Consider the following 24,610-nt stretch of genomic DNA (forward strand, 5'->3'; position numbering starts at 1 on the left):
GTGGTGGACAGGGGTGATCCGTTATGTTGCAGGTGTTCTAATATGCGACTCTCAACGAGTTTTGAAGCATTATCATTTAATTTATAAATTAATACAAAAAAACAGAACTCAGACTAGAAATAAGTGTTAAACTGACAGCTTTCCACAAGAACGGAATCAGAGGAATACGCAACAAAAGGTTCTCTTTTCAACATTCGGACTGACGGTGTCATGTTAATGAAAAGCGAGTAGTTACTTTTGAATCTGGAACATCTCCAAACTACATGAAGCTACGGAAGGAAATCTAAATTGTGTAGAAAACTATTACTAAAGGTCCTATGAAACTATTCGAATAGAAATAAAAAAAAAATGATGGCTGGAAATTGTGGGTGAAATGACCATGACAAAAAAATTGAACGAAGGGAGAAGAAACGTAACGTCTCTTCATGATACAAGATGAATTTTAGCATGGCCATCTACATCTACATCTACATCTATACTCCGCGAGCCACCTTACGGTTTGTGGCGGAGGGTACTTATTGTACCACTATCTGATCCCCCCTTCCCTGTTCCATTCACGAATTGTGCGTGGGAAGAACGACTGCTTGTAAGTCTCCGTATTTGCTCTAATTTCTCGGATCTTTTCGTTGTGATCATTACGCGAGATATATGTGGGCGGTAGTAATATGTTGCCCATCTCTTCCCGGAATGTGCTCTCTCGTAATTTCGATAATAAACCTCTCCGTATTGCGTAACGCCTTTCTTGAAGTGTCCGCCACTGGAGCTTGTTCAGCATCTCCGTAACGCTCTCGCGCTGACTAAATGTCCCCATGACGAATCGCGCTGCTTTTCGCTGGATCATGTCTATCTCTTCTATTAATCCAACCTGGTAAGGGTCCCATACTGATGAGCAATACTCAAGAATCGGACGAACAAGCGTTTTGTAAGCTACTTCTTTCGTCGATGAGTCACATTTTCTTAGAATTCTTCCTATGAATCTCAACCTGGCGCCTGCTTTTCCCACTATTTGTTTTATGTGATCATTCCACTTCAGATCGCTCCGGATAGTAACTCCTAAGTATTTTACGGTCGTTACCGCTTCCAATGATTTACCACCTATGGCATAATCGTACTGGAATGGATTTCTGCCCCTATGTATGCGCATTATATTACATTTATCTACGTTTAGGGAAAGCTGCCAGCTGTCGCACCATGCATTAATCCTCTGCAGGTCCTCCTGGAGTACGTACGAGTCTTCTGATGTTGCTACTTTCTTGTAGACAACCGTGTCATCTGCAAATAGCCTCACGGAGCTACCGATGTTGTCAACTAAGTCATTTATGTATGTTGTAAACAATAAAGGTCCTATCACGCTTCCCTGCGGTACTCCCGAAATTACCTCTACATCTGCAGATTTTGAACCGTTAAGAATGACATGTTGTGTTCTTTCTTCTAGGAAATCCTGAATCCAATCACAAACCTGGTCCGATATTCCGTAAGCTCGTATTTTTTTCACTAAACGTAAGTGCGGAACCGTATCAAATGCCTTCCTGAAGTCCAGGAATACGGCATCAATCTGCTCGCCAGTGTCTACGGCACTGTGAATTTCTTGGGCAAATAGGGCGAGCTGAGTTTCACATGATCTCTGTTTGCGGAATCGATGTTGGTTATGATGAAGAAGATTTGTATTATCTAAGAACGTCATAATACGAGAACACAAAACATGTTCCATTATTCTACAACAGATTGACGTAAGCGAAATAGGCCTATAATTATTCGCATCTGATTTATGACCCTTCTTGAAAATGGGAACGACCTGCGCTTTCTTCCAGTCGCTAGGTACTTTACGTTCTTCCAGCGATCTACGATAAATTGCTGATAGAAAGGGGGCAAGTTCTTTAGCATAATCACTGTAGAATCTTAAGGGTATCTCGTCTGGTCCGGATGCTTTTCCGCTACTAAGTGATAGCAGTTGTTTTTCAATTCCGATATCGTTTATTTCAATATTTTCCATTTTGGCGTCCGTGCGACGGCTGAAGTCAGGGACCGTGTTACGATTTTCCGCAGTGAAACAGTTTCGGAACACTGAATTCAGTATTTCTGCCTTTCTTCGGTCGTCCTCTGTTTCGGTGCCATCGTGGTCAACGAGTGACTGAATAGGGGATTTAGATCCGCTTACCGATTTTACATATGACCAAAACTTTTTAGGGTTCTTGTTTAGATTGTTTGCCAATGTTTTATGTTCGAATTCGTTGAATGCTTCTCTCATTGCTCTCTCTACGCTCTTTTTCGCTTCGTTCAGCTTTTCCTTATCAGCTATGATTCGACTACTCTTAAACCTATGATGAAGCTTTCTTTGTTTCCGTAGTACCTTTCGTACATGATTGTTATACCACGGTGGATCTTTCCCCTCGCTTTGGACCTTAGTCGGTACGAACTTATCTAAGGCGTACTGGACGATGTTTCTGAATTTTTTCCATTTTTGTTCCACATCCTCTTCCTCAGAAATGAACGTTTGATGGTGGTCACTCAGATATTCTGCGATTTGTGCCCTATCACTCTTGTTAAGCAAATATATTTTCCTTCCTTTCTTGGCATTTCTTATTACACTTGTAGTCATTGATGCAACCACTGACTTATGATCACTGATACCCTCTTCTACATTCACAGAGTCGAAAAGTTCCGGTCTATTTGTTGCTATGAGGTCTAAAACGTTAGCTTCACGAGTTGGTTCTCTAACTATCTGCTCGAAGTAATTCTCGGACAAGGCAGTCAGGATAATGTCACAAGAGTCTCTGTCCCTGGCTCCAGTTCGAATACCAATGATTTCACAAGCTCCCCTCTCCTTTCAGTGTTTAAATCAATCTTATCAGTAATGTCATCAGGTCTATCCCCCTTATCTTCTTCCCTCCTCCATCTCGAATCAGTCAGCCTATAGAATTAAAAATGAAATATCCAGTCAGATCCAAGATGGCAGAACTAGTCCACTTGTGCTAGTGGGATTTTAAAAAAGTACAACGAGGAGGAACTACACTATGTGATCAAAAGTATCCGCACATCCCCAGACGCATACGTTGTTCATATGACGTGCATTGTGCACCTACTGCCAGGTAGTCCATATCAGTGACCTCAGTAGTCATAAGACATCATGAGAGAACAGAAAGGGGCGCTCCAAGGAACTCACGGACTTCGAATGTGGTCAGGTTATTTGGTGTCACTTCTGTCGTGTGCCTGTACGGGAGATTTCTACATTCCTAAACATCCCAAGGTCCATGGCTTCCGATGTGACAGTGAAGTGGATACGTGAAAGGACACATACAGCACAAAAGCGTACAAGTCTGTTGACTGACTGAGACCGTCGACAGTTGAAGAGGGTTGTAATGAGTAATAGGCAGATATCTATCCTGACCATCACACAGGAATTCCAAACTGCATCATGTTGCACTGCAAGTGCTATGACAGTTAGGTAGGAGGTGAGAAAACCTGGATTTCATGGTCGAGCGACTGGTCATAAGCCAAACATCACGCAGGTAAACGACAAAAACGACGCCTTGCTTGGTGTAAGGAGTGTGAACATTGGACGATTGAACAGTGGTAAAACATTGCGTGGATTGACGAAACACGGTACACAACGTGACAATCCCATGGCAGGGTGTGGGTATGGTGAATGCATGGTGAACGTCTGCCAGCGTGGGTAGTGCCAACAGTAAAATTCGGAAGCGGTGGTGTTGTGGTGTGGCCGTGTTTTTCACGGAGGGGGCTCGCACCAGTTGTTATTTTGCGTGGCACTATCGCAGCACAGGTCTACACTGATGTTTTAAGCACCTTCTTGCTTCCCACTGTTGAAGAGCAATTCGCGGATGGGGATTGCATCTTTCAGCACGATCGAGCACCTCTTCATAATGCATGGCGTGTGATGGAGTGATTACACGACAATAACATCCCTGTAATGGACTGGCCTGCACAGAGTCTGATCTGAATCCTATGGAACACCTTTGGGATGTTTTGGAACGCCGACTTCGTGCCAGGCCTCACCGACTGATATAGATACCTCCCCTCAGTGTAGGACTCCGAGAGGAATGGGCTGTCATTCCCCAAGAAACCTTCCAGTACATGATTGAACGTATGCCTGCGAGAGTGGAGCTGTCATTAAGGTTAAGGGTGAGCCGACACCATACTGAATTCCAGAATTACCGATGGAGTGCGTCACGAACTTGTAAGTCATTTTCAGCCAGTTGTGCGGACACTTTTGATCACATAGTGTAGCTCAATTAAGCTTTGCTTCTTTCCCAATCTATCTCACCAGCCATTCAGGGAAAGGTACTGAAATGATAGGAAAAAATTGTGCCAGACGTGCAGTAAAATGTTATGTAACCCTGAGTTGCAGACAAATGCCCTGTATTTAATTACCATTATATTCAAATGATATGTAGCAATGTTGTCAGCTTACGTTATTTCTGCAGAAGTAATTGTGTGCACAAATATTCCTCTGTATTTCATCAGCTTGTGATTAAAATACATATTGCGTCAGTTTGCATTATATACATGAAATCAAAAGATATTTACACGTTAATACCTCTCCGTTTAATAATCACAAAACCATCATGGTGCTTTAAAATGGTTCCAGACTGCAATATTTTTGGGGGAAGTCAAATAAATTTATGTTAAATGGTGTTCTCAACCATCCCCCATCTCTCCACAAACACACACACTCACATGGAATGCACAGACGCACACATAAACACATGCAGATTCTGTTAATTGAGCGCAATGATTGTCATCTGAGTTGGTACATTTACTCCGAGAGCAAGACCGAATTCCAACCACAATGCCATATTCAATAAACTGAATTATGGAGACTTAACATTGCGTACGATAATTATGTAGCTGTAGAAATGATAATTTTAGATGCTTCTAAGATACGGCTTGTAGATTTTCTTTGTGACTATAGTTTGAAGGAATCTGAACCAATGAATGTTAAAATGTTTATAATGTGCTGTACACCCCCCATGAACCATAGACCTTGCCGTTGGTGGGGAGGCTTGCGTGCCTCAGCGGCACAGATAGCCGTACCGTAGGTGCAACCACAACGGACGGGTATCTGTTGAGACGCCAGACAAACGTATGGTTCCTGAAGAGGGGCAGCAGCCTTTTCAGTCTGGGGCAACAGTCTGGATGATTGATTGATCTGGCCTTGTAACATTAATCAAAACGGCCTTGCTGTGTTGGTACTGCGAACGGCTGAAAGCATGGGGAAACTACGGCCGTAATTTTTCCGATGGCATGCAGCTTTACTGTATGGATAAATGATGATGGCGTCCTCTTGGGTAAAATATTCCTGAGGTAAAATAGTCCCCCATTCGGATCTCCGGGCGGGGACTACTCAGGAGGACGACGTTATCAGGAGAAAGAAAACTGGAGTTCTACGGATCGGAGCGTGGAATGTCAGATCCCTTAATCGGGCAGGTAGATTAGAAAATTTAAAAAGGGAAATGGATAGGTTAAAGTTAGATATAGTAAGAATTAGCGAAGTTCGGTGGTAGGAGGAACAAGACTTTTGGTCAGGTGAATACAGGGTCATAAATACAAAATCAGATAGGGGTAATGCAGGAGTAGGTTTAATAATGAATAAAAAAATAGGAGTTCGGGTAAGCTACTATAAACAACATAGTGAACGCATTATTGTGGCCAAGATAGACACGAAGCCCACGCCTACAACAGTAGTACAAGTCTATATGCCAACTAGCTCTGCAGATGACGAAGAAATTGAAGAAATGTATGATGAGATAAAAGAAACTATTCAGATAGTGAAGGGAGACGAAAATTTAATAGTCACGGGTGACTGGAATTCGATAGTAGGAAAAGGAAGAGAAGGAAACGTAGTAGATGAATATGGATTGAGGGGAAGAAATGAAAATGGTTCAAATGGCTCTGAGCACTACGCGACTTGACTTCTGAAGTCATCAGTAGCCTAGAACTTAGAACTAATTAAACCTAACTAACCTAAGGACATCACACACATCCATGCCCGAGGCAGGATTCGAACCTGCGACCGTAGCGGTTGCTCGGCTCCAGACTGTAGCGCCTAGAACCGCACGGCCACTCCGGCTGGCGGAAGAAATGAAAGAGGATGGCGCTTGGCAGAATTTTACACAGAGCACAACTTAATCATAGCTAACACTTGGTTCAATAATCATAAAAGGAGGTTGTATACATGGAAGAAGCCTTGAGATACTGACAGGTTTCAGATAGATTATATAATGGTAAGACAGAGATTTAGGAAGCAGGTTTTAAATTGTAAGACATTTCCAGGGGCAGATGTGGACTCTGACCACAATCTATTGGTTATGAACTGTAGATAAAAACTGAAGAAACTGCAAAAAGGTGGGAATTTGAGGAGATGGGACCTGGATAAACTGAAAGAACCAGAAGTTGTAAAGATTTTCAGGAAGAAAATAAAGGAACAATTGACAAGAATGGGGGAAAGAAATACAGTAGAAGAAGAATGGATAGCTCTGAGGGATGAAGTGGTGAAGGCAGCAGAGGCTCATGTAGGTAAAGAGACGAGGGCTAGTAGAAATCATTGGGTGACAGAAGAATACTGAATTTAATTGATGAAAGGAGAAAATATAAAAATGCAGTAAATTAAGCAGGCAAAAAGGACTAGAAACGTCTCAAAAATGAGATCGACAGGAAGTGCAAAATGGCTAAGCAGGCATGGCTAGAGGACAAATGTAAGGATGTAGAGGCTTACCTCACTAGGGGTAAGATAGATACTGCCTACAGGAAAATTAAAGAGACCATTGGAGAAAAGAGAACCACTTGTATGAATATCAAGGGCTCAGATGGAAACCCAGTTCTAAACAAAGAAGGAAAAGCAGAAAGGTGGAAGGAGTATATAGAGGGACTATACAAGGGCGATGTTCTTGAGGACAATATTATGGAAATGGAAGAGGATGTAGATGAAAATGAAATGAGAGATATGATACTGCGCGAAGAATTTGATAGAGCACTGAAAGACCTACGTCGAAACAAGGCCCCGGGAGTAGACAACATTCCATTAGAACTACTGACAGCCCTGGGAGAGCCAGTCCTGACAAAACTCTACCATCTGGTGAGCAAAATGTATGAGACAAACGAAATACCCTCAGACTTCAAGAAGAATATAATAATTCCAATCCCAAAGGAAGCAGGCGCTGACAGATGTGAAAATTAGCGAACTATCAGTTTAACAAGTCACGGCTGCAAAATACTAACGCGAATTCTTTACAGACGAATGGAAAAACTAGTAGAAGCCAACCTTGGGGAAGATCAGTTTGGATTCCGTAGAAATATTGGAACACGTGAGGCAATACTGACCCTATGACTTATCTCAGAAGCTAGATTAAGAAAAGGCAAACCTACGTTTCTAGCATTTGTAGACTTGGAGAAAGCTTTTGACAATGTTGACTGGAATAATCTCTTTCAAATTCTGAATGTGGCAGGGGTAAAATACAGGGAGCGAAAAGCTGTTTACAATTGATACAGAAACCAGATGGCAGTTATAAGAGTCGAGGGGCACGAAAGGGACGCAGTAGTTGGGAAGGGCGTGAGACAGGGTTGAGGCCTCTCCCCGATGTTATTCAATCTGTATATTGAGCAAGCAGTAAAGGAAACAAAAGAAAAATTCGGAGTAGGTATTACAATCCATGGAGAAGAAATAAAAACTTTGAGGTTCGCCGATGACATTGTAATTCTGTCGGAGACAGCAAAGGACTTGGGAGAGCAGTTGAACGGAATGGACTGTGTCTTGAAGGGAGGATATAAGATGAACATCAACAAAAGCAAAAGAGGATAATGGAATGTAGTCGAATTAATTCGGGCGATGCTGAGGGAATTAGATTAGGAAATGAGACACTTGAGCCGGCCGAAGTGGCCGTGCGGTTAAAGGCGCTGCAGTCTGGAACCGCAAGACTGCTACGGTCGCAGTTGCGAATCCTGCCTCGGGCATGGATGTGTGTGATGTCCTTAGGTTAGTTAGGTTTAACTATTTCTAAGTTCTAGGGGACTAATGACCTCAGCAGTTGAGTCCCATAGTGCTCAGAGCCATTTGAACCATTTTTGAGACACTTAAAGTAGTAAAGGAGTTTTGCTATTTGGGGAGCAAAGTAACTGATGATGGTCGAAGTAGAGAGCATATAAAAGTAGACTGGCAATAGCAAGGAAAGCGTTGCTAAAGAAGAAAAATTTATTAACATCGAGTATAGATTTAAATGTCAGGAAGTCGTTTCTGAAAGTATTTGTAGGAGTGTAGCCATGTATGGAAGTGAAACATGGACGATAAATAGTTTGGACAAGAAGAGAATAGAAACCTTTGAAATGTGGTGCTACAGAGGAATGCTGAAGATTAGATGGGTAGATCACGTAACTAATGCGGAAGTATTGTATAGGATTGGGGAGAAGAGGAGTTTGTGTCACAACTTGACAAGAAGAAGGGATCGGTTGGTAGGACATGTTCTGAGGCATCAAGGGATCAGAAATTTCGTATTGTAGGGCAGCGTGGAGGGTAAAAATCGTAGAGGGAGACCAAGAGATGAGTACACTAAACAGATTCAGAAGGATGTAGGCTGCAGTACGTATTGGGAGATGAAGAAGCTTGCACGGAATAGAGTAGCATGGAGAGCTGCATCAAACCAGTCTCAGGACTGAAGACCACAACAACAACAATGTGCTGCACAGACACTGGTAGTCTAATACCATGCGGTGGTATATACAGATGGCAGTATATCGCCTACACGAGTATGCAGGGGCAATGTACTGATGCAGGTGCTATTTTTCGAAAGCGGAATGGTAGTTGGATCTATATGTAAGGGACACTGTAATTCGGAAATCGCCAGGGAACTCAATATTCCGAGATCCACAGTGTCAACAGTCTGCCAAAAATGCTAAATTTCAGGCATTAACTCTCACCACGGACAATGCACAGGACGGCGACCTTCACTAACGGACCGAGAGCAGCGGCGTTTGCATAGAGTTGACCGTGCTAACAGACTAACAACACTGCACGACGTAATCGCAGAAATCAAGTGGAACTTACGACGAACATTTCCGTCGGAACAGGACTGCGAAATTTTGGGTTAATGGGCTATGGCAGCAGACGACCGACGCGTGTTGCTTTGCTAGCAGAACGCCGTCCTTTGTAGCGTTCGTGAGCTTACCGGTTGGGCTCTAGACAACTGAAAAACGGTGGCCTGGTGAGATGAATCCAGATTTCAGTTGTTGAGACCTGAACGTAGGCTTAGATTATGGCGCAGACTCTATGAAGACATGGACCCAGTTTGTCAACAAGTCACTACCCAAACTGGTGGTGACTTCACAATGGTGCAAGCTATGTTTGCATGGAATGAACTGGGTTCTCTGGGTGTTGGGCCACTTGGAGTCCATTTTCACCTATTCGAGTACGTCATATTCCCAAATTAGAATTTTTTCCAATGACAACACCCCTTGTCACCGGTGTACAATTGTTCGCAACTGGTTTGAAGAGTATTGTAGAGTTACTGGTTTGACCACACAGACCACCTGACATGCATCCCATCGAACATTTATGGGACATAGTCGAGAGGTCAGTTCATGCACAGAGTCCTGCACTGGCAACACTTTCGCGATTATGGACGGCTATAGAGCCAGCACGGCTCAACATTTCTGTAGAGGATTTCCAACGACTTATTGAGTCCATGCCACGTCGAGTTGCTGCAGTATGCCAAGCAAAAGGAGGTCCGACACGATAACAGGGGGTATCCAATGACTTCTGTCACCTCAGTGTATGTTATGTACTAAAACTAAACTCCTCCCGAACAGGCCATGAACGCCCAACGCTCCTGACCGACCGTTGTGGCATCCTCAGCTCTTAGGCGTCACTGATTGCAGATGCGGAGGGGCATGTGGTCAGCACACCGATCTTCCGTCCGTATGTCAGTGTCCGGGACCGGAGCCACTACTTCTCAATCAAGTAGCTCCCAGTTTGCCTCACAAGGGCTGAGTGCAGCCCGCTGACCAACAGCGCTCGGATGAGCGGATGGTCAACCATCCAAATCCAGCCCGACAACGCTAAACTTCGGTGATCTGACGGGAACCGGTGTTACCACTGCGGAAAGGCCGTTGGCATATATCATGTAAACGACAGAAAATATATATGATGATGAAATAGTTAATGGGCGAAAGGTCAGATTTCGTAGTCCAAAGGGCACAACACCGGCAAGCGACCATGTAGCCATCATCATGTGCTGACGAACTGATGTCCTAGGAGTTGGAGCAGAGCTTATATCACCTACCCCCCCTCCCCCTAACCCCCTCATCCTGACACCATGACGCTCAGACCAAGGTTCGCTCCCAGAATCGCATTTCGCAGTCACTGAGTCATTTCTTTGTGGGATATTTCCTTCCTCTTCTCATTGTGCTCTCCCACAAATTGATAAGGGTGTAGCCACTGTAAGGACTGATCAGCAATTGCTTTACTCTGATCTCTAAAGATTCTTTAATGGAACATTCCCAGAAGTTAGACTACGTCAGAAGATTAATATGGTCGGAATCCATTCCGTGCACTTCCAGTAGGCAATATTCCACGGATGCCAAGACGTTAGACTACTGTAGTTGCTGTGCTGTAGGTATTTTAATGATCTTCGACAGTACGCACATTTTAGGCTATGTAAGACGTGCCCGATTGGTGTGGATGTGATGGATCCCGTATTTCCGAAGTCTGAGGTATTCTTTGGCACGATCAAGCCTTACCTGCATTTTGGCTGTTGGGCAGAAGACAGGCTTTACTTACTGTTTCGATGTGTACAGATATAGTGACTCAAATGGAATAAATAGAATGACCACATCCCCCTGATTTCCTCTTCTGCTTCCGCCGGTTGTACAGTCCTGTAGAATGCAGATTGTGAGTACTTAGAATATGCCACTCTGTGTATCCGTGTTTCCAAAACACCGTCATCATGTTTTAAAGTTCTTGATTGAGGCTGTCACTATCGGAGAGGGTGTGAGCCCTTCGTACCAATGGTTTGAACGGGTCGGTTCTCTGTTCTGGGTCGTGAGATTTGTCAGCATGTAAATGTAGGTAATGTGCTTCTTCTTACAGAACACGTTGTGGACCAATTTTCTGTCCACTCGTCTTTTTACCAGGATATCCACGAAGGAAAGCATTCCATTCACTTCCACTTCCATGGCAAAACTGATGTTCTGGTGTACATAACTGAGATGTGTGAGAGAATCATTCAGATCGTCTCTTCCATGTGGCCTTATGACAAAGGCTTCGTCGACATAACAGACGAAACAGGTAGAATTCCCCACGGCTATTTCCAATGCTGTATCCTCGAAAAATTCCATGTACATCTTGGCGACAACAGATGAAAGTGGATTCTCCATAGCCACTTCATCCATTTGGTAGTAGCAACCACCATTGAGATGAAAGTGTGTCGATGTCAAGGCTTACCTAAAAGGAATGGTAATCTGTATGCAAATTTCTGACCAATAAGTTCTCAAGAATGCTGTAATATCCCTCTGGCGAAAGACAACATCGTAGCTCCCAAGGATGTCAGAATCACTGAATCCTTGGAGCTGCAAATATGACGTGGAAATTTTTCGCTATAAGAGTTCAACACATTCTCCAGGCATTTAGTGAGTGAGTACATCGAGACAATAACGATACTGATAACTGAGTTTTAAGGCACCTCATCTTTGTGAAACTACGGGAGTCAAAAAAGGCTACGTAGAACAGGTGCGCTATCGTAGCATCTTAACATCTTCGTCTGGCAAGTCGTAATCCCTGAGAAACACCGAAGTTTTCCTTTCTGCCCTCGGTAGGATCAGTATCGATCTTCGAGATACACTGCCTTCTAGCATGACTCATGTCTTTTCCGTGAAATCCTGGTGAATTCGGACCAACATTGTGTTGCCTTTGTCGCCTGGTAAGATAAAGATATCTAGATCTACTCTTTCTTCCCAAGTGGCTGCTCTATCCCTGCAAGAGCTATTGCTCATATGAGAGGACAACAAGTTTTACAATGCAGGTCTCAGCTCGAAGGTAACTCATCACTGAAGACAATTGTACTCTAATCCGTGAGGTTCCAGGGCGAACGCTACCGACACCACTGCAAATACGCTTGTTGGTGTACATAGACCAATGGTAGTCATCGGGAAGGATGTCGTGAGCTCAGCCTTATTTCTGCGACCTACCTGTTAGTCGTCCTTGTTGTTATTGAAGCACCAGATGCACGTCCAATCAGTGATTATGATCAGTTCGAGGCTATGAATGCCTGTCTGACGACTGTCTTCTCTCCAGGTCTTCTAGAAGCTGTGTTCGGTCATAGTACATCCATTCCTGCCAACATCGTCGAATGGTGGCATCGTTCCAATTCAAATGTCGAGCGATTCGCCGATTACTCCAACCAGCTTTTTGGAGTCTAACGACGTGTTCTCTCTCAAATGCTGACATCTGCATATATCGTTCACGCGCCTCTCTACAGGGCATAGTTACTGTCCAATTGAGTACACTGAATGACATTCGCAAAGGTTTTAGTGCAGTGATGTCGATATGTCCCCTGCTTACCATCCTTGCTCTCTGCGTGGTGAAACTGAGCTGCAGCGGCACACATGCATATATCGGTAGTCAGATACTACAATTTTGCATTTTCCATCGATACTTATATGAATATCAAAACAAAGTTTCTCATTACTCCTTCCTGGAGAAAATTACACTACACATGAAAATTGCTACACCACGAAGATGACGTGCTACGGACGCGAAATATAACCGACAGGAAGAAGATGCTGTGATATGCAAATGATTAGATTTTCAGTGCATTCACACAAGGTTGGCGCCGGTGGCGACACCTCTAACGTGCTGACATGAGGAAAGTTTCCAACCGATTTCTCATACACAAACAGCAGTTGACCGGCGTTGGCTGGTGAAATGTTGTTGTGATGTTTACACTTTTGATAAAGGTCGGATTTCAGCCTATCGCGATTGCGGTTTATCGTATCGCGACATTGAGGCTCGCGTTGGTCGAGATCCACGACTGTTAGCAGAATATGCAATCGGTGGGTTCAGGAGGGTAATACGGAACGCCGTTCTGGTTCCCAACGGCCTCGTATCACTAGCAGTCGAGATGAAAGGCATCTTATCCACATGGCTGTAAAGGATCGTGCAGCCACGTCTCGATCCCTGAGTCAACAGATGGGGACATTTGCAAGACGACAACCACCTGCACGAACAGTTTGACGACGTTTGCAGCAGCATGGACTATCAGCTCGGAGACTATGGATGTGGTTACCCTTGACGCTGCAGCACATAGAGGAGCGCCTGCGATGGTGTACTCAACGACGAACCTGGGTGCACGAATGGCAAAACGTCATTTTTTCGGATGACTCCAGGTTCTGCTTACAGCATTACGATGGTCGCATCGGTGTTTGGCGACATCGCGGTGAACGCTCATTGGAAGCGTCTATTCGTCATCGCCATACTGACGTATCACCCGGCGTGATGGTATGCGGTGCCATTGGTTACACGTCTCGATCACCTCTTTTTCGCATTGACGGCACTTTGAACAGTGGACGTTACATTTCAGATGTGTTACGACCCGTGGCTCTACCCTTCATTCTATCCCTGCGAAACCCTACATTTCAGCAGGATAATGCACGGCCGCATGTTGCAGGTCCTGTACGGGCCTTTCTGGACTCAGAAAATGTTCGACTGCTGCCCTGGCCAGCACATTCTCCAGATCTCTCACCAATTGAAAACGTCTGGTGAATGGTGGCCGAGCAACTGGCTCGTCACAATACTTCGGTCACTACTCTTGATGAACTGTGGTATCGTGTTGAAGCTGCATGGGCAGCTGTACCTGTACACGGCATCCAAGCTCTGTTTGATTCAATGCCCAGGCGTATCACGGCCGTTATTACGGCCAGAGGTGGTTGTTCTGGGTACTGATTTCTCAGGATCTATCCACCCAAATTGCGTGAAAATGTAATCACATGTCAGTTCTAGTATAATATATTTGCCCAATGAATACCCGTTTATCATCTACATTTCTTCTTGATGTAGCAATTTTAATGGCCAATAGTGTAGCACCTTAGATGACTTTCAGTATGGCTTTTGGTAAGGTAGAAGTGCTAGAGAGACAGCTTTTGCCGTTGCTATCCAAATGGAAGCAAGAATTTAAAAATATAAAGCCACGTTCATAGGATCTGTCGACCCAATTGAAGCATTCGATAACGAAAAACGTGAATAATACAAAGTAAGATGTTGGAACGACACCATGTCGATGACATAATTGGATTGGTAAACGAAACACATAACCATATACTACAGCTACGTAACACTCAGATCACACTTGAAACCAAAACAGACCAAAAGATACACTTCCGAGACATTGCAATGGGAAACCAAAGTACTGAACACCGGTTCTGAACACGCAGAAATCCTATATCAACCAGTACAATAATATACAACAGATCAAGCCTGTACAGGGTGAACAGAATTTCGATGGATGAAGATAGCTACAGACAAGAGCTAAACATAGACAAATTTCGACAGAAAATTATTACAGAACAAATACAACTGAAGAATTAAACCAAGAAATAAAAAGGAAAAACAGTATAAAAAACAATGTTACAGAACAATTCACCAGTAACGATTATACCACAGAGGACAAACAAAGTAAACAAAATGGAAAAACCACAAAGACAGGAAAATATGGCGTACCATGACATTAGGCCACAAAATAACACACAAAAGTGGAAACATTACAAGGAAACTAGGAATACAAGTGGCATATAGAACAAACAATACACTACAGAAAAGGTAAAAGCACCTACTACCACCCTAGATGAATTCATCAATGCAGGTATATACATAGTAATTAGTAATAACTGATAGCGTTACACCGTATTTTACGCCTTTACAAAGCTCAATAACACTTTTCCAGAGACAGATCTAATCACCAAGTTGTAAAACATAGCTGATAAGGTTAATAAGTAAAAAAGTCTACATGCAATATTGCAGCGTTCGTAAAATAGTGTATAATGGAATACACTAAAATCGACTTCCGTCAGTGGCTGTCCCATCTCATACCGCACTCTGCACCAAGACGCATCCTTCCTTTTGCCTGTACCCTCCAAAAGTGTCAAGATGACTCTCCTGAGCAGAAACCAGAGGTTGTTGAAAACCGTCATGTCTGCTGTATCGCTGCCTAAGCTCAACTATTGCCTCATCCATAATGCTATTCTATTGGACGCCTAAACAGCTTTTAGCTGTTTCGGCAAAAAGACATCGCAAATCTATAACTTTATGTTTCCCTTAGAATAATTCTGCAAAGGCCTTATCTAACTGAGTTATTATCTGGCGCATTCAGAATATTGTTTCGTTTCATGAATGGTGATCTCCATTTCCTCCAAAAAGAAGAGTTTCCTCTCTTTCTGTTCTACGTGAAAAATTTGCAAGTCTTCTTCTATCCTCTTAAGAGGCTGGCCTGTCTGCACATACAATCTCCAAATACTGTAGTCGAATATAGCTGAATGTACATGTGGAGATCTGAGAAGTAAATACTCAGAACGTTTGAGAACAGAGGAAAGCGACAGCACACACTTCACATTAATTCTGCTGGCCACCTTACTGGAAATAGCCACTAGCGCGTTGGTGTAGATACAGACCTGCAGATCTTAAAATTACTATCATATAAGGCAAAAAGTCATCAATGACCAAACAGGACTATGCTACAACATTCTAAGTGAGCTATCAAACAACACACAACAAACAATCGCACATGCAAGCACACATAAACACACCCACACCCACACATACACACACACCCAAACACACACACCCAAACACACACACACACTCCCCCCCCACACACACTCAGATTCACATGCACGCAAACACACACACACACACACACACACACACACACACACAAACACACACACACATGCACGCAAACAAAAGCAGATCTGAACGATTTGAAATATCCCATATCCAATCGAAAACAAAACAGTAAAACAAAATGTCAAGAGCGCACCTGAAACATATACTATACAGTGAAACGTGTATCTAAATCAGGTAAACGTAGTGAAAAACAGAATTTCACTAACGAGCTGGAGAAAACGTAATTTTAAATATAAAAGCAACAACAGAAACACATTTTGGAGACAAACAGACATCAATTACAGCTCAGCACAAGTCCAACACAGGAATGAGAAAATAGTTTGTTAACGTCGATATCTAACTGATTTCTGCTGGCAACCAGAGGGTGCACATAATTTAAGAAAGATGAGGAACGTATTTATTTCAACAACAACAACATCTGATGCAACATTTACTAAACCTACTTAAAATTTGGAAGTATATGTTTCAGAAACAACACACAGACCAAAAGAAAGATCACTGTGGATGAAACAACTGATGTGAAATACATTCGGACGCAAACAAAAATTTGTCTTCTTGCAAGAAGACGGAAACTCCTTAATCCATTACTAACTGAATAAAGTACATGACGACAGGTGTTTCAAAATGTCACAGGAAATGTTAAGCTTTCGTACTTGGTTCCTAGGCACCCACTCTGAAGACAAGTTAGTATGCTCACAAACCTCATTCAACGGGATGACGTAATATAGGGCGCTATGACATTCGTAGCGAAACCTTTTGGTCTGGTCTGTGCCTGTAGCTTTGTAGCGTTTTCTGCACGAATAAAAGACATTAAGCACGCAGTGTTCAACTTGTTTCAATTTTTATGATGAATTTTGAAGAGAACCATCCGTCGTCAGGCTGGAGAATTTCAATTTGTTGTGTTGTGCGGATCTCTGCCACTTAAGGAAAATAACGATTTAGTGACAGTGAAAAATATTTTGGAGGAATAAGTATGCAAAAGTCAGAATAATACTGAGCATAAACATTTTTAAACCTTCTGCATATGACGGCAACATCGTTTTTTCTTTGTTTCAACGATTATATTGAATGCTTCAAATGGACAATAGCATATTTCGCATCTGGAGATTCGACCACTTAACTGGAATTTTTTTTTTAAAGTAGTAATCCGTTTCAGCGTTTTTGTTTAGCACAGAATGGTACACTGAACCTACTCTTCACCCTATAAAAAACTATAATTCATGTTACAGAACCTAAAACGCGAAGTAGATAATTTCTTTCAGCGGCTGCGGTACTATAGTTTAACGAATTTTCATTCTACCTCGCTTAATCTACTTGGCAAGATTGTTGGCAATGTCTAAACTTAGTGCTCGTAACACAATTTGACTTTCTCCTGTCATCATCGACACCGATTTCCCTTCATTCAGTAACTATTGTGCTCTTTACAGTGCCTCGTGGAATGAGCGATCTCATGGTGGGAGGGAGGGGCACCGATTGGGTAAGCCTCACGAGAAAGTTTTCTCATTTCCAGGCAATCCTGAAGAATTTTCCTCCGAGTCGCCTAATGCATTCTGATGTCCACCGCATCTACTGTGACCTTCGAATTCCGTTCTGTGTGGGAATGCCAGCGATTACTTTTCATCCATATTCTGAAACTTCACCAGAAAATAATACTTTTGAACGGCAATAAAGAGGTACATCACGTCAACTGTGTTAATCCAGGATTGGTAACGAAATATCTGTTCAACGCACTTCGCAAACAAAGAAGAACATCAAAGGCAAATTAAGTGTTATGGTCTCAGTGTTAGGTGTTAATCGACGGGACCGGCAATATAATGTACTCCGTAAGTACTAGTACATTTTTCGTATCTTTGATCACCTGTCGCATTGGTAGTGAACATCCCTGTGTATCACAACATTATTTCTTTATCATCCAGACTACGCATCTGGTTTTAATTATTCACTTCTGTATTTGACTAATAATTGTAGAAACTAATTCTTCAATTCATGACAAGCGTTTGCAAGAGTATGCCTTTCGCTCATGAAACCTTATTTCGTTTGTTCTTACATACTTCCTACGACTTCCGTGAATTACCTATGATCCCTTGATGCACGCTTCGTAAACAACTGGCTTTTTTAATTATTGTTTTCCCATCCCAAATATGTCTTAATTTGCTCAAATTTGTCTTAATTTGGTGTTATTGGTTCTAATATCAACGTTCAGAAAATTTTGTTTTATGTCTCCCTGTCTTTCTTTTTGTCCGTGGTCTAAACTTGATGCTAGAAGCACATTTTAAACTCACGCCATATTCAACCATGAGAACTAACTCTTGTACGTTTATTATTCGTTTAAAATCTAGCTCAGAACTCCTCTCATTTGTTCCCTACATCGAGTAACATATTCTCATCAGCTGTATATTTCAACTAATTAGTTTTGATCAGTCAAACACAAATCTCAAAGTAGATTCGAAAACTAGCGTTTCCCATATTTTGCGTACCGTTAAATTTTCGTTTTGATTGTCTCCCTTCATGCCAGAGAGACATTTGTTACATAGCCTATAAAACTGCTACAGAAGAATGTCGAAAATTTGATGCACTATAAAGTGAATGAGTACGATCTCCGGAAAATCGGCGAGGAAAGGAATATATGGAAAATACTGTTAAGAAGGGACAAGATGATAGGACATCTGGTAAGACATAATGGAATAACTTCCATGGTACTAGAGGGAGGTGTGAAAGATAAAACCCGTAGAGGAAAACAGATACTGGATAATAATTACAATAGCCGGCCGGAGTGGCTGAGAGGTTCTAGGAACTACAGTCTGGAACCGCGCGACCGCTACGGTCGCAGGTTCGAATCCTGCCTCGGGCATGGATATGTGTGATATCCTTAGGTTAGTTCGGTTTAAGTAGTTCTTAGTTCTAGGGGACTGATGACCTCAGAAGGTAAGTCCCATAGTGCTCAGAGCCATATAATTACAATAATTAAAGAAGTAGGTTGCAAGTGTCACTCCGAGATGAAGAGGTTCGCTCAAGTGAGTAATTCTTGACGGGACGCGTCAAATCTGTCAAAAGACTAATGAGTCAAAAAAAGAAAAAAAGCACTGTCTTTGTTTTCTGTATAAACGTAATAACAGTGTAGTTATTATTAATACAAAGTTCCTTGGTACAGCGGTATTTCACTGACACCAAGCAATTTACAACACCTGCGCTGCAGCACAATGCTAACACACAGTGTTGACGTTCTGACTTTGTTTTATACTTCACATAATACGAGTTAGTCAGCGGCAAGTATTTAAAATATCTTTAACAACACGCTGTACATCCTAGAAACCCCTCGTGTCTGTTATTCCATCCATAAAGTATTTTACTATTATATTGGACATGCCGGATTAGTAAAATAACAAAAGGTAGAAGTTGACAGACATGGAGGCTGATATATACTTTCCGTATCAGTTACAGACAGAACGAATATTACGGTAGCTAGCCTCATTTCGTCACGAGTCACTGGTTTGACTGAACTCCTCGCACCCAGCACACTCCCACAGCTGTTAGGACGACGTCAAGACCATGATTATATCTTTGCCTATTCATGTAAATCAAAATTTTTGGTAAAATTTTTGGGAAAGCAGAGATCTTATAATCTGTATAAAATCAGTGAAAAAGCATTATTGATCGCGATGGTAATTTTATTAAAATACGTTTCAGCTACTGAGGTCAACTTACTGTTCTACGTATCGTCAACTTCAGCCGATGGTGATGTCGGAATATTGCGTAAGTGTAGGCCGAAACAGGACGTTTTAGGAAAATAACCATCGTGAACAATATTTTTCTCTGGTTTTATGCATTCATTAAATTCCTTGTGTGCTTCCATTTGCCTCTGCAAAACAGAGTGAGCACCATTCCATAATAAAGTAGATGAGTCCTAGAAGAGGACATGGAGCTAACATTTTCCATCACAGGTCTGGGACACTTTTCCTTTAATAAGAATTATTAATCGTGAAATGTGGCATAATTCTCGTTTCCGAGAATACAATGACTGATTAAATAATACCTTAATTCGTCTTTTCTTTCATGGGACGGTATCCACAGATTTAGCATATGCAGTTAACTTGTAATCAGCAGTTATATTCAGTGTCCGTGTTGCACCAAAATAAGCGTCGCCGTACTGAAACACGTGTTGTGTCATAACAGTTGAAGCTGTGATTGTGTAAGTGAATTGTGGATTACTGAGTGGTTATATAAAAGAGGGAAACTCGTAATCGTCTCAGAACGTATATATAGATTGATAGAGAAGCTTAAATTTGTGTAAGTCATATAAACCTTAATTTGAACAAACCATTAGTTGTGTAAAACATCTAGCTGCTATTGAAAGCTCCAGTTGACGTTTTCCCGTGTTTCAAATGAAATATGCGTTCTTAAACTTCGCCTCCAATAAATACACAGTGCATTACTTTATTTGTTTCCTCTTACATGTTTCGATGCCTACGTGTCATTTTCTTTGGCTCTAGATTTGTTTGTGTAAGAGTATTACACCAAACTCTAGTTTTTTTTCTATTTTCGGCCTTCAACTTTGACATATGCATTATATTTATTTTGTTTCGATTGTCCAAGTTATGTGACACAAATTGGGATAGTGATTTCTACACATCGGCTTGTTTTCGTGCCTGTTAATGTTTGACAGCATGCCTTCTGAGGTATAGTAGTAGAGAATTTGCTTATTTTTCAAAATACTTTTTCTTGGACAATGGTTGTATGCGTCCTGTCCCTACGTTTTTCTTCCAGTTGAACGCCATTAGTGTGCTTTCTTTATATATTGTCATTCGGTACCCAGTTCTTCACATTCTTTCCTACTGCCGATTTGTACACAGACGTGCGTTCTCAAATCTCGTTTAAGTGTAGATGTAGTGTGGAAGCAGATGAAAGTGAAGTGTCACAAAGTGTAGAGGTGTACATAGCTACAAAAGAATAAGAAATTATAGGAAAGATGCACAAGCAGAGGGAAGTGTAAGTACACAACAAATACAATTCCTACACTCAAAAAATATTTTACAAAGTAAGCAGATTGTTTAAGACTAATTTGAGATTGCCTGCTGGTAAATGATAAAAGGCATGAAAACAGTCCGCATGCTTTGCTCAAGTTATGCAGTTTCAAGTGAGCTATGGAAACAAAATTTATAAAAAGCACGTCTTAGAATTTCTACAACAAAAAGACAAAAAAGAAAACAGCAACTTGAACTTCGTCTGATATTTTACAGAAGTAAATCAAGACTCACAGAAAATAAGAGGCAAACTGGAAAATAGATACATCGTGTTTCGCAGAAGGAAGAGTTATAAATCCCAAATTGCTTGTGTTATTTATATAATCTTACTTCGTACGGTGCTCATTATTTAAGAACAGAGCCTTAATAGATACTTAATAGCTACTGGTTTCAATAACCTTTTTTGTTTTCTTGGTCAACATACTGTACCGGTAGGAAACGCTGTATCGCATCTATTATTTAATTTTTCTGGGCAAGTGTAGGCTAAATGTGCGTGTTGTTCCATGTTTCTCTTAGTGAGCGTAACTCGCTGGTGGCTCTAGTAAGATGGTGTAGTTACAATTCCAAACTCGTTCCTCTTCAGTGCTGCTTGTGTTGGTGGGGTTCCAACGGACGTCATGCGAGTATGAAACCGCTGCATTCACTAGGACAATACTCAACGTCATTCGGGATCTGCACTGCTCAAAAAGACTAGCGCCTGAGAGGAAGGATATATCATTTTCTCGGCTACACAGGATCGAGGAGCCACGTCATGTATCTTGAGTGAGGAAACTGGCTTGTTTGAAGCGGGTATGGAGCGTCATTAACAGTCAACAAGGTGACGGTTTTTCAGAATTCCTTTTAGACAGAAGCAGAGAAAGGCGCATCGTAAATTATGGGCCCTGCGACTAATGCTGGATGTCTCAGTGACACGACGTCGTCTGTTCGTAAGAGGTTCGATACTGCGTATTGAATTGCGGTAGACGTATCCGTTATGAAGGCCTCGAGGAGAACGAACGATGCTCGCATGAGTTCCCACTACCGGGCGTGTGAGTATTGGGTACCTTAGATACAGATACAGTTATTTGTGGTTTGCAAAGGCATTGATCTGTACAGCAACCGTTACGTTTCTAACATATTAAGCCTTGTCGCCGTGTCCTGTCTTTCAACAAGATAACACAACACTACTGCCCGTGCTGTCCTTGCCTATCGCGATATAGACAGTGTTCAGTCGATGCCTGGTTAACACTTTTCCGTTACTCTCTACCGACTGAAAACATCTGCTCACATACGGGCGACATTCTGTCCAATCAGCTGCCGCTAGCCAAAGGGATTCATGAGGGCTGTCATAGAACTAAAGCAGAAAAGAATGAGGTAGTGGTATCTGTCAACAAATATAAACTTGGCTCGATGCTCAGTCGTATTAGAGTATTATGTATATAAATTTCGCGTTTGTTTACTCCAAATCACCTGCAATTTTTTCGTGTCTTCTTCCTACTATAATGAATACTTGCAATAGACTTAGTAAACTATCGTTGTTTGGTACCCAGTCAAGTGTGCAATATTAATAGTCAGCAGCGTACGTACATAAACTGGGTAACAGGTAACGCTGTATCTGTATATACACTGGTGCGCGAAGCTTATAAATGAAAGTACCTTTCGCAATATGTGCCGCTGCCAAGCAATAGAGCTCGATGAAACTATACAATAGGAAAAACTGCTTCAGTGTAATACAGAAGGTAAGTAAAAGTTACACCTTATGATGCGAACAGAAACGACACATTTATTCAGAAACAGTGATTACATTGAATTCACCACGATTCGTGATGGTCCCCTGGACATTACAAAAGTTGGGACATCGTTCTTAATGGAGTGTGTTATCAACGTGGTCGGCAATGCATGGTCTGCAACGTGCTCCCATGCTTACCAAAAGGTTGACAAGGTGTACTTGTGGTACGGCGCTCCATTCACCAACGCGGTTGACAACACTTGGATGGTCAGTAGTTTATGCGTAAGTATTGCAATACGTCTCCCCATGCGTCTCACATGTACTGGAAGTGATTTAAGTCGGGGAACGGGCAGGACAATGCATTCGCCGAATGTCCTCTCGTTCCAAGAGCTCCTACACCTGCGTTGTTCGAAACGGTCGCGCATTGTCATCTATAAAAATGAAGTGGAGGAAAAGGCGCTCATGATGTAGAAGCACAGAGTCACAATTACGTTCAAACACTTGAAGGTCAGTACGCTCATTCAGCACCACGATTCCCAACACCTTAATACCGGGACCACCAAAACGATCATGCTCGACAATGTGGTGTATTATTACGTGTTAGCACTTCAGAGTGTGAGAGTGCGAGGGGTCCACCCCCAGTAACTGATTGGTAAAAATAAAAAAAAGGGAAAAAGAGCACTTAATAATAATAAAAAGTGGTCAGCATGTCAATCCTAAGGTTCAAATGGTTCAAATGGCTCTGAGCACTATGGGACTTAATTTCTGAGGTCATCAGTCCCATTGAACTTAGAACTACTTAAACTTAACTAACCTCAGGACATCATACACATCCATGTCCGAGGCAGGATTCGAACCTGCGATCGTAGCAGCAGTGCGGTTCCAGACTGAAGCACCTAGAACCGCTCTGCCACTCAGGCCGGCTTCAATCCTAAGGGCTCGGGTTCGATTCCTGGCTGGGTCAGAGATTTTCTCCGCTCAGGGACTGGGTGTTGTATTGTCCTAACCATAATCATTTCGTCCCCATCGACGCGCAAGTCGCCGAAGTGGCGTCAAATCGAAAGACTTGCACCCGGCGAACGGTCTACCCGACGGGAGGACCTAGTCATACGACACTTACATTTTACTTACCGTGTGTGGGTATGTCCAGCACTGTTGAACATGATCGATTTGGGTGTCCTGATATGGTGGTGCAGAAGACATAACATGGCATGGGCCAAATCGTTCAACACAGTACATTCACCGGTCAAATTGTAAGTAGGATTTTATGTTGGTAACGCCAAGAGGTGCTCTGTATGAAAATCGCTTACTGCGTTGTGTGTAGTCTGTGGCTGGCTGGATTCATTGTTGGAATATTCGCTAGTGTAGCGTTTGGCAGTTGGATGTGAATAGCCCGTAGCGTTGGGCTGTTGGATGTGAGCCGCCAGCAGAGAGATGCCAGAGTTTTGAGAGGTTACTATGAGCGGACGATCTGGACGTGTGTCCGCCAGAAAAAGGAATTTTATAAGACTGGAAGTCTTGAACTGAAATATACATTATGACTTTTGAACACTATTAAGGTAATTACATTGTTTGTTCTCTATCAAAATCTTTCGTTTGCTAACTATACCTATCAGTAGTTAGTGCCTTCAGTAGTTATAATCTTTTATTTAGCTGGCAGTATCGACGCTCGCTGTATAGCAGTAGTTCGAGTAACGAAGATTTTTGTGAGATAAGTGATTCATGAAAGGTAGTGAGGGCCATTCTTTTGTAGGGATTATTGAAAGTCAGATAGCGTTGCACTAAAAATATTGTGTTTCAGTTTAGTGACGATCATAACAAGTAAAGAGAGAAGTGTCTGAGTACGTTCAGTTTTGCTCAGCTGTTTGAAAATCAAATAAGAGTTTTTCCAGCACTCACATTCTTTACACACAAAGGGGAATTTTCAGACTTTATTGTCACACTGAACTGCTTGCAATATGCTTCTTTCCATGGGTGCAT

This window comes from Schistocerca serialis, chromosome 1, assembly GCF_023864345.2.
Source record: "Schistocerca serialis cubense isolate TAMUIC-IGC-003099 chromosome 1, iqSchSeri2.2, whole genome shotgun sequence".
In the NCBI taxonomy this organism is placed as follows: Eukaryota; Metazoa; Arthropoda; class Insecta; order Orthoptera; family Acrididae; genus Schistocerca; species Schistocerca serialis.